The sequence below is a fragment of the Poromitra crassiceps genome, assembly GCF_964638095.1.
Source record: "Poromitra crassiceps genome assembly, chromosome: 2".
In the NCBI taxonomy this organism is placed as follows: Eukaryota; Metazoa; Chordata; class Actinopteri; order Beryciformes; family Melamphaidae; genus Poromitra; species Poromitra crassiceps.
The window spans coordinates 68,488,033-68,503,819 of NC_139624.1; positions in this window are offsets into that span (position 1 = coordinate 68,488,033).

The window sequence follows — 15,787 nt, forward strand, 5'->3', positions numbered from 1 at the left end:
GCCCTGGGTTAGAAGCATCAAGCGATCACACTGGAACCAAACATTTCCAAGAATATTCCCTCTGGCCTGCAAGCAACAGCAACAAGTCCAGCATGGAGATGATTCACCTGCCCCCGACCCAGAGACACACCAAGGACATGCTCTCTCCCGTCCCCGGTGTCCCTCTCCAGCCCCGTCCAGAGGAAAAGCCCAGAACAAGTCAGACAGAGATCCTAGCTGCCTCAGTGCCCAACGACCAGCCCGCTGCGACAAGTGCAGCAGCAGCTGTGTGGAGATGTGCCCCCCCGTCGCCCCAGCTGCACCTCTGAAATCCACAGCGTGGTGCAGGGGAGCGGGGAGCCGAGCGGTGCGGAGCACGGAGCGGGCACACAGCGCGGCGCCGCGGTGGTGGTAGAGAGATCAGTAGCCTGGTCTGGATGATGGGCTGCAGGCAAGTAACACATGCGGCTCCCGCTCTGCTCTCCTCTGCTCTCCAGTCACACAGGTTGCCGGTTGCAGCAGAGTGAGAGCAACGGAAACTCAAGTTACTTGCTCTCTCTCTCTCGCTCTCTCTCTCAACTCTCCCTCCCTCGTTGGGGGCGTGTCGCTTGCTCGGATCAAAAACGGAGCTCTCCGGTCCCTTACGCATAGGCAGCGCCTCAAAGTCTAGTGTAGATCGTCATAGGCAGAACCCGCTCTCATCTCAAGAGCTTTTAGACAGGCGCTTAGTAGACTGTCATGTGCAATGAAACGCTCGTCCTGTATTGTTGCGGTTAAGTGGGTGAAAGGCGTTTTGCGCACAGCTGAGGGCAGAGCAGCAGCTCTGTGGTCCAGGCGCACCGCTAGGTGGAGGCAGCCTCGGGGCGCAGCAGTGACTCTCCCTACTCTCTGTCAGCAGGACCAGTGGGGCAGTTTACTGTATAGCTAAAAATGTCCATAACAAGTGTGCATTTGTGATAAAAGCGTATCTGGTAGACTTAGCCAAAGGCATTCCAAAAAGAAAAAGAAGAAGACATCATGAATTGGGGGAGGGGGAGGGATGGACAGACTGGCAGCCTATATGGAAATTGCAATAAGATGATGATCTTGGTGTGTCAAATCATACATTTCTTATGATGAGGAATTCAAATTTGGATCTTTATAATTGCTCAGAAGCTTCTTTCTATCTCACAATCCAAGGGATTAGGTTTGGGCAGTTATGGCAAATTACTTTGAGTCTTGAATTGTGAGATAGAAGGAAGCTTCTGAGCAATTCTAAAGTCCCAAATTTGAATTAATCATGATTTGACGTCAAGCTCATCCATATCAGATTAGTCGACACAACTTTATTGCAGTTACAATTTCCAAACGCTGCCAGATCTTGGCTGCAGAAAATTGCCTCTTTTTTCCAACCAAATTCAAGATGCCCCGATATCAAATTCTTTTTCGAATGCCTTTGGCTATAAATGTACCAAATGATGTGCTTTTATGCAAAATGCACAATTGTTATGGTTAACTGCCACAGACAGCCCTGCTGTCATCTCTGTCAACCTGCATACTGTAGGCCTACCTGTCACTGTCTGAAGGGCGGGGGGACACAACCTGTGCAGACTGTACTGTATCTGTCACTGCCTGCAGGGCGAGGCGGGGAACACAACCTGTGCAGCCTGTACTGTATCTGTCACTGCCTGCAGGGCGGGGGCACACAACCTGTGCCGACTGTACTGTATCTGTCACTGCCTGCAGGGCGGGGGCACACAATCTGTGTAGACTGTTGTATCTGTCACTGCCTGCAGGACGGGGCGGGGGCACACAACCTGTGTAGACTGTACTGTATCTGTCACTGCCTGCAGGACGGGGCGGGGCACACAACCTGTGCAGACTGTACTGTATCTGTCACTGTCTGCAGGGCAGGGCGGGGAACACAACCTGTGCAGCCTGTACTGTATCTGTCACTGTCTGCAGAGCGGGGCGGGGAACACAACCTGTGCAGCCTGTACTGTATCTGTCACTGTCTGCAGGGCGGGGCGGGGAACACAACCTGTGCAGCCTGTACTGTATCTGTCACTGTCTGCAGGGCGGGGGCACACAACATCCTCTGCCAGGGGTGCAGTGGGAAATAAACAAGGAGGCTCCCATTGGTGATCAGCCAGGCAGACAACCACCTATACAAATAAAACATTTTATGAATGTATTAACAACTCTATTAACTTCAATCAAAAGGTGTGTAAAGTGAGTTTCCTTCTGGATGTGAAAGGCATAAACAAACATGTGCAAGGCGAGGACATTTTGGCCCGATCAAGCTGGCTGTAATAGGAGCCATAGCTCCCTGTAGTGTGTTTCTTTCATTGCTATCATAAGCTAAACTGTGGCTGAGATAATTGTCTCAAATGGTGTCTGATGAAGCTCTGTGAGTGTGTCTATAGCCAGAGTCATTAGGTGTTGGCCGGGCTGCCAGGCCACCGGTGATGCAGTGGGGGGGAAGTGGAGGGGGGGCATCACTGTGTCAATGCTGGACACAGCTGTGGGCAAGCCGTGGGCCGGCTGTGCTGGTTTTAACCGTGATGGCCCTAATTTGGCTAATGGATTTGGCAGATAGGTGTGTCAATGCCCTATCCTTCTGAGGGATGATTTAGCTGCCAGTTCACACTCAGCATCACTCTGATTCCGGTTTGGTCAAAATGAAGCGAGTGTTGCATCCATTTGGCACTGAGGGATCTGGCTGCTTCTGCAATGGGCCTTCACGGCAGCTCAACCCCTCCTGTATTAGAATAGCTAGCCTCCAAATAAATCATATTCTCCATTGTGGCGGCTGGTTCATTTTTGTTCAGGGAGGGTTATAGCAAAAATAGGGCTGGACAATATGGTTGAAATCATTATCATGATAATCATAATGATTTTTCTCGATATCAATATAGGCTATATCATGGATTCGGTTCACGTATGCAAAATAATGTTAAATAGTCAAAGTAATGTTCCATTTGGTTCAATGAGATGCTGGTAATGTTAGGTGTGAGGTCAAACAAACCTTACATTTTCAAATAATTTTCCTAATCCTATCATACCTCAGTTTTTAACTCATTAGCCGCCAGAGTTTTTCAGAAAAAGTCACTAGCCACCCCTAGGGTTTTTGATCATTTTCATTAATTTTCTGGGACCCACAGAATATTTTCTTCTATGACTGCGTAAAGACTGAATATCCCAAAAGAAAGAAGAGAGCCTCGACTTTCATAGCAAAAAACAAGTTTGATTTTACCTTCATCCATTCTTTAGTTATCGACACCTGAATGTAGATCGTTTTCACCAAAAACAGCAGTCTCTGACCAGAAAGCGGAGGAAAAGGCATTTTTGTAAATTAAGTCATCTTCACGGCTCCTGACCCGAATAAATGCCTTTGATGGCGGATACTGGTGGTGTTACACTCAACTATGAACCCCATAATGATTTTGTTTCCCCTTCCGGTCAAACTCGCCCGTGGGCACAGCTTTTACCGTAACACCGGTGTTTGAAAGATTCACCCCGCTCATTGAGAGGGAAGCCTGGGTCGCGCGTTCGTCTTCCACGGGGGAGGGCGACTGGTTGTCTGTGTAGGCTACTGTATGTCAGGAGTAGCCTAATCTACCGGCTGAAATTTACACAGCATCAAGAGTTTAGGAACTGGATTACTATTTCCTGAGGACAAGTGACTTGTAGTCTGGGCACCAAGGAAACAGGAAACAACACCGGAAATAAGTGCGCCAAAAAACGTCTTTGTTGCCGTTAGCTTGACGCGGCGAGGTTACGTTAGCTACAGCCTGAAAAGAACAACAACACAAGTTGTATAGTAGCGTTACCACATTTCGAGTTATTGCTGAGGAAGGTTTCTGGAGGGCCAAAGACAATGGAGTACTCGCCATGTGAAATCTTACTGTATGATCAATGTCCATGTCTTTCCCAGCACAGCCAGCAGAGATGCTTCAACTGTTGTGCTCGATCCTCCATTATCGATAACAGGGGACAGACAACTAGCGTTATAACTATTCCATCAACTGGCCATTTGTTTGAAAAGTAAAGTTCTGTATTGGCTTAAAATTTGTGATATTGTGAATCCACGATGTTTCTACAAGAACTTCTTCAAAAACTTAGTTCGGTACGTCCATCTTTTGTTTTGTTGTTTGCCGTTTTATTTTCTTATTCGTTGTGTCTGATTGTCAAGTTAACGAGCTATTTCCGCTGCTTGTTTCCTGTCTAGGGCGGGCTCTAGGCCGGAAACAGTCAGGGTGACAAAATCACTTGTAAAGGGAGGCCAGGCTCTTTCTCGCCGAGAAGAGCCTGGTGACGCGAGGTTAAGTGACTTGTGGACGTGTTGCGTGCAGCTGTACATCAGTACAAGAAAGAGAAACAGAGTCTGCACACTGCAGCTCCCATTCAATCTGATTTATTTAACCCGTGACGTTCGAGCTCACGCTCTTCTTCAGACATAAAACATACATAGACAAACGCCATCTTAAATAACCCAATTCCCCTCGGTCACATGATTCACATGGCCATCATCACATGACCCCGGTGGAAGTAAGTTTCACCCAGTGATAGAAAATGATAGAAAATGCATTTAAATCATGTCAATAAATATATACAGATACAAATATAATACAGTCTCAAATATAGAAAAAAGCCCTCACAACACATAAGAAAATCACATCGGGTCAGAAGGCTGTCATACCTTAAAAATGGCTAGATATAAATAGAGGCGCCTCTATATTAAAAAAAAGTGGAGGGGGGGATGTCACTAAGACATCAAAAGAGGAAACAACAAAATCCATACTAGACCATGAGGTCACACTATACATGTCATTGAACATGGACATGACATGAAACACAGTAATGTGAACAGAGATAATCAAAATTTAATGTAGTCCACAAAGTCCCTTATACAGTATGTAACCAAAGAAAATAATTTCACACAAAAAAGTCTGATATGAAATTCCTCATTCTGACCTCTGGGAGTGAGTGTGTCAAGTGTCTAAATCCTGTACATCAACACACTCAGCTCCCTCCAGCTTCAAGGCTCCTATCCACCATGGACACACACACACACACACACACACTGCCACACACACACACACACACACACACACACACACACACACACACACACACACACACACACACTGCCACACACACACACACACACTGCACCCCCCCCACACACACACACACTGACGTCTGTGAAATAGTTGGTTCGGTCTGCTTCTGTATTGCATCATATCCCCCCCCCCCCCCGACATTGACATGATCTTCTCCATTGATAAACTCTGCACTAGGGATGAGCGAGTTCACCATTCTCTGCATCTGTTTAACCAACTAAATGATCTGTATCCCTAGCTCTACTCGGAGGGGGCGTGGCTTAAACCAAAGAGGGTGGGGTTTAGACTGAAAGTAGGTGTGGCTTAACGTTTGTTTGTTTGTGGTTGTTGTTGTCGTTGTCGTTGGCAATTCGGCGTGCCGAGATGCCACCAAAATGGTATAGGCTATATATCACCCGTCTGTAAAGGTGCAGTTTGACTGGAAGAGCTCTTGTTTTTTCTCCCAAATCACCATACAAAAGTACCCTAGGGGACAGCAGAGATCAATTTACGGCACAGTATGTATTTGTGTGTGTGTGTGTGTGTGTGTGTGTGCGTGCGTGCGTGCGTGCGTGTGCGTGTGTGCGTGTGTGTGTGTGTGTGTGTGTGCATGTGTGTGTGTTTACATTAAACAGCAGGTACCTATGTGTATACTGTGGTGTCAATCAATACAGTTGATTGATGGACCCCTCCAGAGTTAATGGTGAGTAGTAGTGGGACTGACAAATCCATAGCAAAATGTGTGTATGCAAGAGAGAGAGAGGCAGAGAGAGAGAGAGTTTGTGTGTGTGTGTGTGTGTGTGTGTGTGTGTGTGTGTGTGTGTGTGTGTTAGGGTTAGTTGTTTTTATTTATTGATGATGATGATTATGATGATGATGATGATGATGATGATGATGATGATGATGATGATAATCAGAATCAGAATCAGAATCAGAAAGACTTTAATGATCCCCGGGGGGAAATTGGGACAAGTTACAGTAGCTCGCTCACAGAACACACATAGCATAAAATAAACAGTAGTAAATGCGATAGTAAGCAAAATAAGCAGAATAAGAACACAACATAGCATAGAATAAACAGTAGTAAATGCGATAGAAGCAAAAATAAGTAGAATACGTCTAAAGTAAGTAAAATAAGTAGAGTAAGTATACATTACGTGCCAATTATCTTTATTGCACACTGTACTTATATTAAGTCGGCTTGCCCTATACGTTACACGTGGCTCAGCCAGGCACAGTTAACCTATCGGCTGGCTCAGTCTCAGGGAGACTGAGCGTCTCCGAGGTGCTCTTTTAAGAGAGGCATTAAATAGACCAATGGCCACAGGCAGGAATGATTTCCTGTGCCTCTCCGTATTGCATCTAGGTGGAATCAGTCTCTCACTGAACGTACTCCTGTGTTTGACTAGCACGCCGTGGAGTGGGTGCGAGTCATTGCCCATGATGGAGCGTAGCCTGGACAACGTTCTCTTCTCTGACACCGCAGTCAGAGAGCCCAGATCCAGACCCACAATGTCCCTGGCCTTACGGATCAGTTTGTTGAGTCTGTTGGCGTCCGCTGCCTTCAGCCTGCTGCCCCAGCACACAATAGCATACAGGAAGGCACTAGCCACTACCGACTCATAGAACATCCTCAGCATGGTCCGGCAGATGTTGAAGGACCTCAGCCATCTCAGAAAGTAGAGACGGCTTTGCCCCTTCTTGTAGAGTGCATCCGAGTTCTTAGCCCAGTCTAGTTTATTGTCAATGTACACTCCAAGGTACTTGTAATCCTCCACTATGTCAACACTGACCCCGTGGATTGAAACAGGGGTCACCGGAGCCTTGGCCCTCCTCAGGTCCACCACCAGCTCCTTTGTCTTTGACACGTTGAGCTGCAGGTGGTTCTGCTCACACCATGTGACAAAGTTGGCCACCACATCCCGATACTCATCTTCGTCGCCATCTTTGATACATCCCTCTATCGCAGAGTCGTCAGAGTACTTCTGAAGGTGGCAAGACTCTGTCTGGTAGGTGAAGTCTGTGGTGTAGATGGTGGTGCTGGTGGTGGTGGTGGTGATTATTTATTTATGTATGTATTTATGTATTTATGTATTTATGTATTTATGTATTTATGTATGTATGTATGTATGTATGTATGTATGTATGTATTTATTTGTTTATTTATTTATTTATTTATGTATTTATGTATTTATTTGTTGATTGCCATTTTTGGCCTTGATGTTAATGAATAGTATGTCCATGTAAGTGTTCTGAGGACAGTGAAAGGCCTACGGAGGCACTTTGGGACAAAAGTCATTGAGGGAATAGCTGACTGAGCAGAATCGAGATGGAAGGCTTAACAGCAAAGCCAGATGGGACTTTGGATGGAGATGTTGCCTGGTGTGTCTCTGAGACAGAGACGGAGATGTTAAGAGCACATTCTAACCACATAGCTCTCTGCCCTGGAAGTCTTTATTTTCCTGCTTCATAAGCTGTATAGTGTCTAGGGTTGCAAATGGGTGGAGATTTGCCAGGGGAAGTTAAGCTTGGGCATTTTGTAAATTTTGACCCCCCCCCATTTTTTATTTATTTCCCACAATACAAACAGGACACGGCAAAGACAAAATTTTGACCTTTTATTTGCACGTTCCCAATATTAAAAGTTGGAAACGTGCAACGTGATAAGAACTTACACCAAAACGTAAAAAGAGTCAGCGATTATCAAGACTAGGGTGCTTTCTCACTGGGAACGATTGCTTTCATTCCGTTCTGTTCAGTGCCCGAGTACGATTGCCCGCCCTCCCCTCTCCCCCGCTGGTCAGCTTTCACATTACAAAATGTATTCCGTGCTCGGGAATGGAATGGAACAGCAGAGTACACATAAACTACGCCTGGAGTGTATCCTCACCCATGTGTTGTCTACGTGGTTCGGTACAGTTTGCGTTCACATTCACCGTCCCCGGACACGCCAAAGTGTTCCCCAGAACACCTTTTCAAGTGGACCCTGTCACGTTTCGCTGTACCGCGCCTGGGCACGGAACTGCAAAGTTCACACTCATGAAACAAACCGCACCTGGGGTCAATATGTGGACAAGTGTGCTCGGGGCCCCAGTGTGAAAACACCCTAACAGTCTTTTGACATCATGTCAGTGTACGTGTGCTGTGCTCTCTGACTGCTCTGTCCTCTCACTCCTCATTCACTGTCAATGTGGCCCACCTTGTTTTTCGACAGGAAGAAAAATACGTAAAATAAGAATAATTTAACTATACTCAAGACCCATTATTAGCCACTTACTGAAGTCAAAATATTGTTAGAATATGAACATAACCAACAAAAATTAAATACAACTTTTATTAAAGATTTATTTTATTTTTTATTTGTAAACGTGCAATACTTCCAGCCCACGGCCTTGATGTCAGACATTCAAAGCTTCATTCGAAAACATCAATAGAAGCTTTGAATGTTAAAAACAATAGAGAGCCAAAGTGAACGTCACTTCCTGCTTCAGCACTGTACCAGAGATTTTCATCCGCCATTTATTTTCCCATAGACATTTCATAAAATGCCAGTTAACATGACACAGACTTAACATGATAGAAATATTATCAGCAAACTTAATGACAAGACTAATTATTCTGATCTGAAATGGCATATATCAAGAAACATTGACTCCTCTCTTTGCTGTATAGTGGGAGGTGCATTTTTGAGTAGGCTATTAAAATAGCATGTCAAGTTCACATTTCTTTATTGCCAGATTACACAATTCGTATTGGTTGTTGGTTGGTTCAACACAACATGTGCGTGCATGCGCGCTTCTTCTTCTTCTCTAGCCTACAAGCATGTAACTTCCTTGATTGTTATTGTTGATAATTCTATTTAAATAGGCTACATTTTCATTTCCCAAAACATTCTTAAACAAGAAAGGAACATAGTGCACTGCAAAATATTTTTAATTACATTTGTAAATCTCACCTGCAGCACCCCTACTTCCCGCGGCCCTGCACACTGGGCACGTCCACTCCATTTTGAAGCGCAGCATGCGAGCCTGCACCCTGCGAGTGCTGTTGCACACCTTTTCAGGGAGCTCACCCACAGATTTTCGATGCAAGTCGAAAGTCTGTTTCGAGAGATTATGGGAAAATAAATGGCGGATGAAAATCTCTGCTATAGTGCTGAAGCAGGAAGTGACGTTCACTTTGGCTCTCTGTTACATTTGGTAGGTACGTAACAGCCCTACAAATAAATTAAGCCAAAAATGTAATTATTTTGTATTAGGAATGTTTGCATGCATGTCTGCTCATGACAAAACAAATTATATTTACATCCGTATATGGCAAGGTAAATTTAATAAATTACCCAATTTGTTTTTTAGTTAATTCTCGTTAATTCCCATAGATTCCCGTTAATTCACCGGGGCCTTCACTGTAGCTGCCCACCGCTCCTGGCCTGACCATGGAGGAGGACGTGCCAGGATGGGTCAAACGCGGAGGACAAATTTCACGGTGCCTGCAAAAGGCGCGCGTGTGTGTGTGTGTGTGTGTGTGTGTGTGTGTGTGTACCGGCCGCCGTGCACGTGCATGCATGCCATGATGGTGTTTGTGGCAAAGACGGGGGTTTGTCCATCCGGTTTTAAATGAGCTAATTCCCATGGAAAGTTTCCAACTTAACCTTTATTTATACAGGGGGAGTCTCACTGAGAGCAACGCTCTCTTTTTCAGGAGTGTCCTGTTCAACCACAGTCTGATCTGCTGGCCACTGAGCAGCTCCACTGGAGCGGTTGGGGTCAAGGCCTTGCACAAGGGCACCTCGGTGGTGGTAATGAGGGAGGGCCGGCAAGTGCTGCCTTTTCACTTTCCCCACCCAGATTGATCCTGCCGTTCCTGGGGATCTTCAGGACCTTCCGGTCACAAGCTCGCTTCTCTCACATTTAGGCCACCACTGCCCCTGCAACTTTGAATATTCCCATAAGGCCGTGTGTCCATCTAGCTTCTTTTTCTAACTGTTAAACGCTGGAAGTACACTTGGGACAGCTGATCTCAGCGCACAATATGCAAGGAAGCAGTCTGAAAGTAACGTTAGTTCAGTGTGGTAGCAAGCTTGATAGCTGACAGCTAACATTAGCTAACAACACATACAGTGATTTAACTCAACACTCACCAGAAATATTAAGTGTCTAGCCAAATTGCTCCCACAATTGAGCCTTTTTGTCTCTGTTGTGATAGTTTCTCCGATTAGTTGCCAGAAAAGGAGCACCCGACATCAGCGTCTTTCTGAAAAGTTAAAATATTTTCAGCTGGGAGCGCTGGGAGCCGGCGCACAAAGACGCCGGAGCGCTGTGAAAACAGATGCTGCGCGCAGAGCACTTTCTCTAGACGTCTGTGTGCGCCCGCATACGCTCGCTCCTCATTGGAAACAACTGAAAAAAGACGCCGGAGCTGAGGAAAAGAAGCCAGATGGACACACGGCCTAATTCTGCAACCCTAATAGTATCAGAAAAGTATCCATCCCATTGACATCAGCTCGCATTCAAAGAGTGTATTTCAATCCGTTTCATTCATGGCCATGTAAAAGCACTTACTGCTGCACTGCAGCTCAGTTGTAGCCTCCTAACCTCTGTCATGTATTGACTCCTTTGAGGGGTTTGTAATGCGCTCTATTGCAGAGAGCAGATGCTTTCAGTGTGGGGATGAAAGAGAAAGCCAGGGATGATTGTCTGGAGGTGAGAGCTCGGGGCGATAATATGAATCACATGCTGGACACTTCTCATGGTTACTCCATGCCTGTAATAACAGCATTACTCACGTCACGGCTGACATGGTCACTCACACAGCCAGCTCCTGTTCATAGCGCCCGTCCATCATGTCCCTCCACCACTTCAGTCACTTATGGCTGAGAGCCATGTTCTGACGACAGCACCACACACTGAGAGCCGCCTGAGACGCAGAGGGAGGGTGTGTGTTTGTGTGTGTGTGTACGTGCATGCGTGCGCGCGTGCGTGCAGGGTATCTCCAGGTTTTAGAACGGCAAATCTAACAGTTTCCAAGACCTTTAATTTAAATTTAAACAATTTAAACAATTTAATACACAGACTAAAGAAACAGAAGTCTGTCACTCACAACCAACCATCCCTATTTCTGACTCATACATCCCCTCAATGAAGATTATGGTGCTAAACAGATGTTACTCATTTAAAGGAGAATTATTATTATTATTATTATTATTATTATTATTATTTTACAACATGGACATTATCTCCAGCTGGATTTATGTTTTACAATTCACCCTGAACAGAAATGTCTGAAAATAAAGCGAGCTAGAACGTGCCCGAGCAACGGCCTGGAACAGAGTGCAGCGGCTCATATGTTTATTATATGACACTGGCATAAATGTGAGACGCTCTATTTACCTCTCTCAGCCAGCTGTCTGGGACTGTGTAACTAAGTCCCGCCAGAGTCTCACATCAGTCGAGAGTTGAGAGTTCAGCTGCAGTGGATCAAGCCTCCATGTTTCGCGTGGAGTAAACACCGTGGATATTTATGTGATTTCGAGAATATGGACGATGCATTTGAATTCGATGGCCGCCCGTATTTATTTGAGCGCGGGATTAACGTTATATGGATTACAAACTGAGGAGCAGGGGAAACGGGAGCTTCTAGCTACCAATGTCACGGACAGCAGACAGAGACAGGATGAACATGCTGCAGCAAGGTAAATACAGTGCTCATTTTCTCATTGTCTCTATGATATAATAAGAATATGAGCCGGTACATGGCACAAAATAAGCTATTTACAGGACATAAATACAGGCTTAGCAGGTGCCGCTACGGCCTCTGCTGCAGGCCGTTGCGCGGTGCATTGTGCGGAAGCGTTGTCTCATAAAAATGATGGAAAAACACATCAATATGAAAGAGTTAAAGAGACTCCGAGGCTATCAGGAATCCAGTCTGGAGTTTTTACAAAGTTTTCCAAAGCCGACGCACCACAGTGACCAGGGAAATGCTGCCCATTGACATACATACTGTAGCTGAAGATACTGTTATAATTAGCAGAGCATATTCTGGCCCTGCTGTGGTCTTTTCCTGCCTGGATGAGATCTGATGGGGCATAACGATGTGGAAAGTTCACTGTTGGGTTGTTAACATCCAGTTGGGCCTGTTAATGGAGCACACCTTATTCCAGATGGACAGATCATAAAGGAAAATGACATGTTTGGCAGAGGGCGGTGAGATGGTTTGGACAGGATGGATGTTAGAAGGCTGGATGGAATCGCAATCCCTTGAGCCTGAAGCCACATGGCTACAACAGGGGTATCAAGGGGCATCCTCTTACTCTGATGAATGAAGCCAACGTGAAAGTACAGCATGCTGCAGATCTCTCTGGGTCTGGGACGAACCGTTCACTTGGCCAGTGATTGGCCAGTGCTGGATTCAGTCTTCCCCAATCAGTAACGACTTTACGATCAGACGGCAGGGGAGGCCCAGCCCACTTTTTGGAACCACTCTCTCATTGGTGCTACGACCTGTCACTCATTCAGTTTCAACACCCCCTAGACCCACCCTCAAACCCCAGAAGTGGCTGTGAAGTGGCAAAGACTCATTTACGTAGTATGTGAAGCGATTCAACATAATAACTATATCGATTCAACATAATATTTGAGTCTGGGGAGAGACTATAGTTTACCCACCTTTGTAGTGTACAGTTAGTGGTTCCCACCTTTTTTGTCTTACGCCTTGAGCTGTTTTGCCATGCCAATAGTACCCGCTCACTCATGCCTGTTGATGATGCTCCTAAATTTGTTCAATACAATTCTCGGTGTCATATGCAGACGTACAAGTAAATCCATACAAAATATATTTTTCACTGAACTGCCGGTGTTTGAGCATCGCCTACTTTTTCCTTTTGTCACCAGGCTCCCCTAAACCTGAATCTGGAGTGACAGCACCTGGATGTTTTTGAGCCATTTATCAGTCATGTAACAGTTGACACCTGTCGCGGGGATAGTTGTGGCATGCACGTGCTATCTTAACAGTGGGCTTATGAAAAGACTTTTGAAATTATTTTTTCCCCATCATTTTGTAAATAAATTGTAATCCTAAATCTGCAAGCAGCTCAAGTACTCCTACGGTTACACCAACCCCTGGTTGGGAATCACTGGTGTATTATATCACAGCTGACGGCGATCAGAAACCGCCAACCCGGTCTCACTCCCAGGACCTCAAAATACGCCGATTTGTCACGCCACCCTCGGCGTCAGCAAAACTTGACACGACACTGTTCTGACATTCTTCGGACGTAAAGTTCTAGAAAGCACAATCAGGACTAATGAAGAGCTCTTATCAAAGCAGCTCGTGAGCGAGGAGTACAATTAGTCTCATTGTGAAGGGCACGTGGAAATGCTGTGATTAGGAAACTCTACGCTTCAATGGCTGACACAGACATCCCATTAACCCTCCTCAGCTCACTCACCATACCAATGGCTGACGAATGTAGACACATGAATAGAATCAGACCAAGGCAGAGAAGACGGGCTGGGTGCAGTGTCAGGAAAGTTTCAGAGGAACGAGAGAGAGAGAGAGAGAGAGCGAGAGAGAGAGAGAGAGAGTGAGAGACACACACACACACACACACACACACACACTATTGAACTAGCTCTAGTGATGCAATGTTGCATGCAATGCTTATCATTATCATAGAGCTATTTAGATCTAAAAAGGCATCTACTTAAAGCGTAAATAAACCCTAAAACTATTTCCCCCCCAGCTTTAAATTAATGTATTTAAAACATGACTTTGCATGTCAAGAAAGTCACAGTTTGTCGTCAAACTGAAACGTAGCGGTTAGTTTTGTATAAAAACTACATAGCTTGTGGAAGCTCGTGGCATTGCCGGTCTTCAGCTTTGCCGCTAGAGAAAGTGACATCACTTAGGCTGTGGTGTATGTAGTCTTTCTGATTTATAACTTCTAGTGCAACAGTTTGGCGACAAACTGCGACTCTCTTGACATGCAAAGTTATGTTTTAAATTGACAAAATTAGCTTTGGAACCCCGTGGCACAATTCAAACGGGATAAAAAAGTAACCTTATTCTCCGTCCACCGCCACTGAGAAAGCAGGAAGTCACGTTTCACTTTGGCTCTCTATATGTACCGGGCTCTTCTCCTCGGGAAGAGCCTGGTGACGCGGGGTTAGTTTCAGCAACCCAAGTAATTAAAAGAAAAAGAAAAAATATTTTGAGTGCTAGACGAAACTAGCCCTTGCCCTGGGCGTAAGATATGGCCCGACCTATGACCTGTCAATCACACCCAAAACATAGTATTTTCTATCATCTTTTTATTTACTCTAAACGGCCAAGTTATCTAAAAAGTCATCACCGTACAGTTGTTCTGAAAGGTGAAATTAGCTATATAGATCAAAACCGTGTTTGGGTCCAGGCTGTAATGTTTAATCCTGTTACAAAGTGTAGCATTTTAACATGGGGGTGAACGCGAATACTCCCTTTTGTGTCCAGCCTCAAGTGGCCATTTGAGGAACTACAGCTTTCACTTCCACGGCTTCCTCTTCTTAAACTCAAGCTAGTCCACTGTTGTGTGTGTGTGTGTGTGTGTGTGTGTGTGTGTTTGTGCGTGCGTGTGTGTGTGTGTGTGTGCGTGTGCACGTGTACACAATCAGGTGTGTGTGTGTGCGTGTGTGTGTACTATTATCCTTGTGTGAACCCTAACCCCTAACTCTAGGGTTAGGGGTTAGGGAATGAATTAAGTAATACGGTGTGTGTGTGTGTGTGTGTATGTGTGTGTGTGTGTGTGTGTGTGTGTGTGTGTGTTTGTGTGTGTGCGCGCGTGCGTGCGTGCGTGTGCGTGTGTGTGCATGCACATTCAGGTCATGGCCCCTCCATGGTGTTTTGGGCTGTATGCCCAGGTACACAAGAGCTTTTCTACTGTCAGGATCTGCTCCCTCGCTCTCTTTGTCCAGCAGTCTCTCGCTCATGAAACCATCTCTTTATCTGGTGCTTTCTGAAGGACAGGAAGTGGATCTCTCAGCAGCAGGCAGGGAGGGAGGGGCGAGCACGGGACGGGGAGGGGAGGGCCGAGGCGAGGCTGCAGCTGCTGCTGATGGCAACGTGAAATAATCAACCCAGTCACCATCATAAAACGTTGCAATTTGTACGTGTCTGCAAACCAGTGATAAGTAGAATATCAAGGTACATTTGAAACAAAACATCTGAAAAATATTCTAAAACGTAAGCATTTTACATTTCTGCAAACTTACAATCGCAACGTAAATGTGACACAAAACGGCAGTTAATTTGAAAACCTTCATGCCTTTCCAACGTTAAATGCATAAAACCAGGGGCGGTTCTAGGCCTTTTTTGGGTGGGCTTTAGCCCACCCAAAAAAAAAAAACTTTTTTCTTCCAAATCCATGGTGGTCATTAGTAGCAGTTTCTGTTAAAATTATCTTTATTTATTATTTATTTTTGCTTTAAAACTATTTTTTAATTTTCTGCTTAAAGTTCATGAAAAAAAGTGGCATTCTTGTTTTTTCCCACAATAATTTCATAATACCATTGTAATGCCACCGTTGTAGTGCTGTTGTTCAAAATTAACACATTCACTGCCAGCCGTTTTTCAATACTGTAGTTAGCTTCTGCCAGAGGGTTTTTTTGAGGATTCTGGCTCATCTTTCAAGAGCCGAGGATTCGTTTCTGTTCGGATTTTGTGAACACACAATATCTCAAAAGAACTAA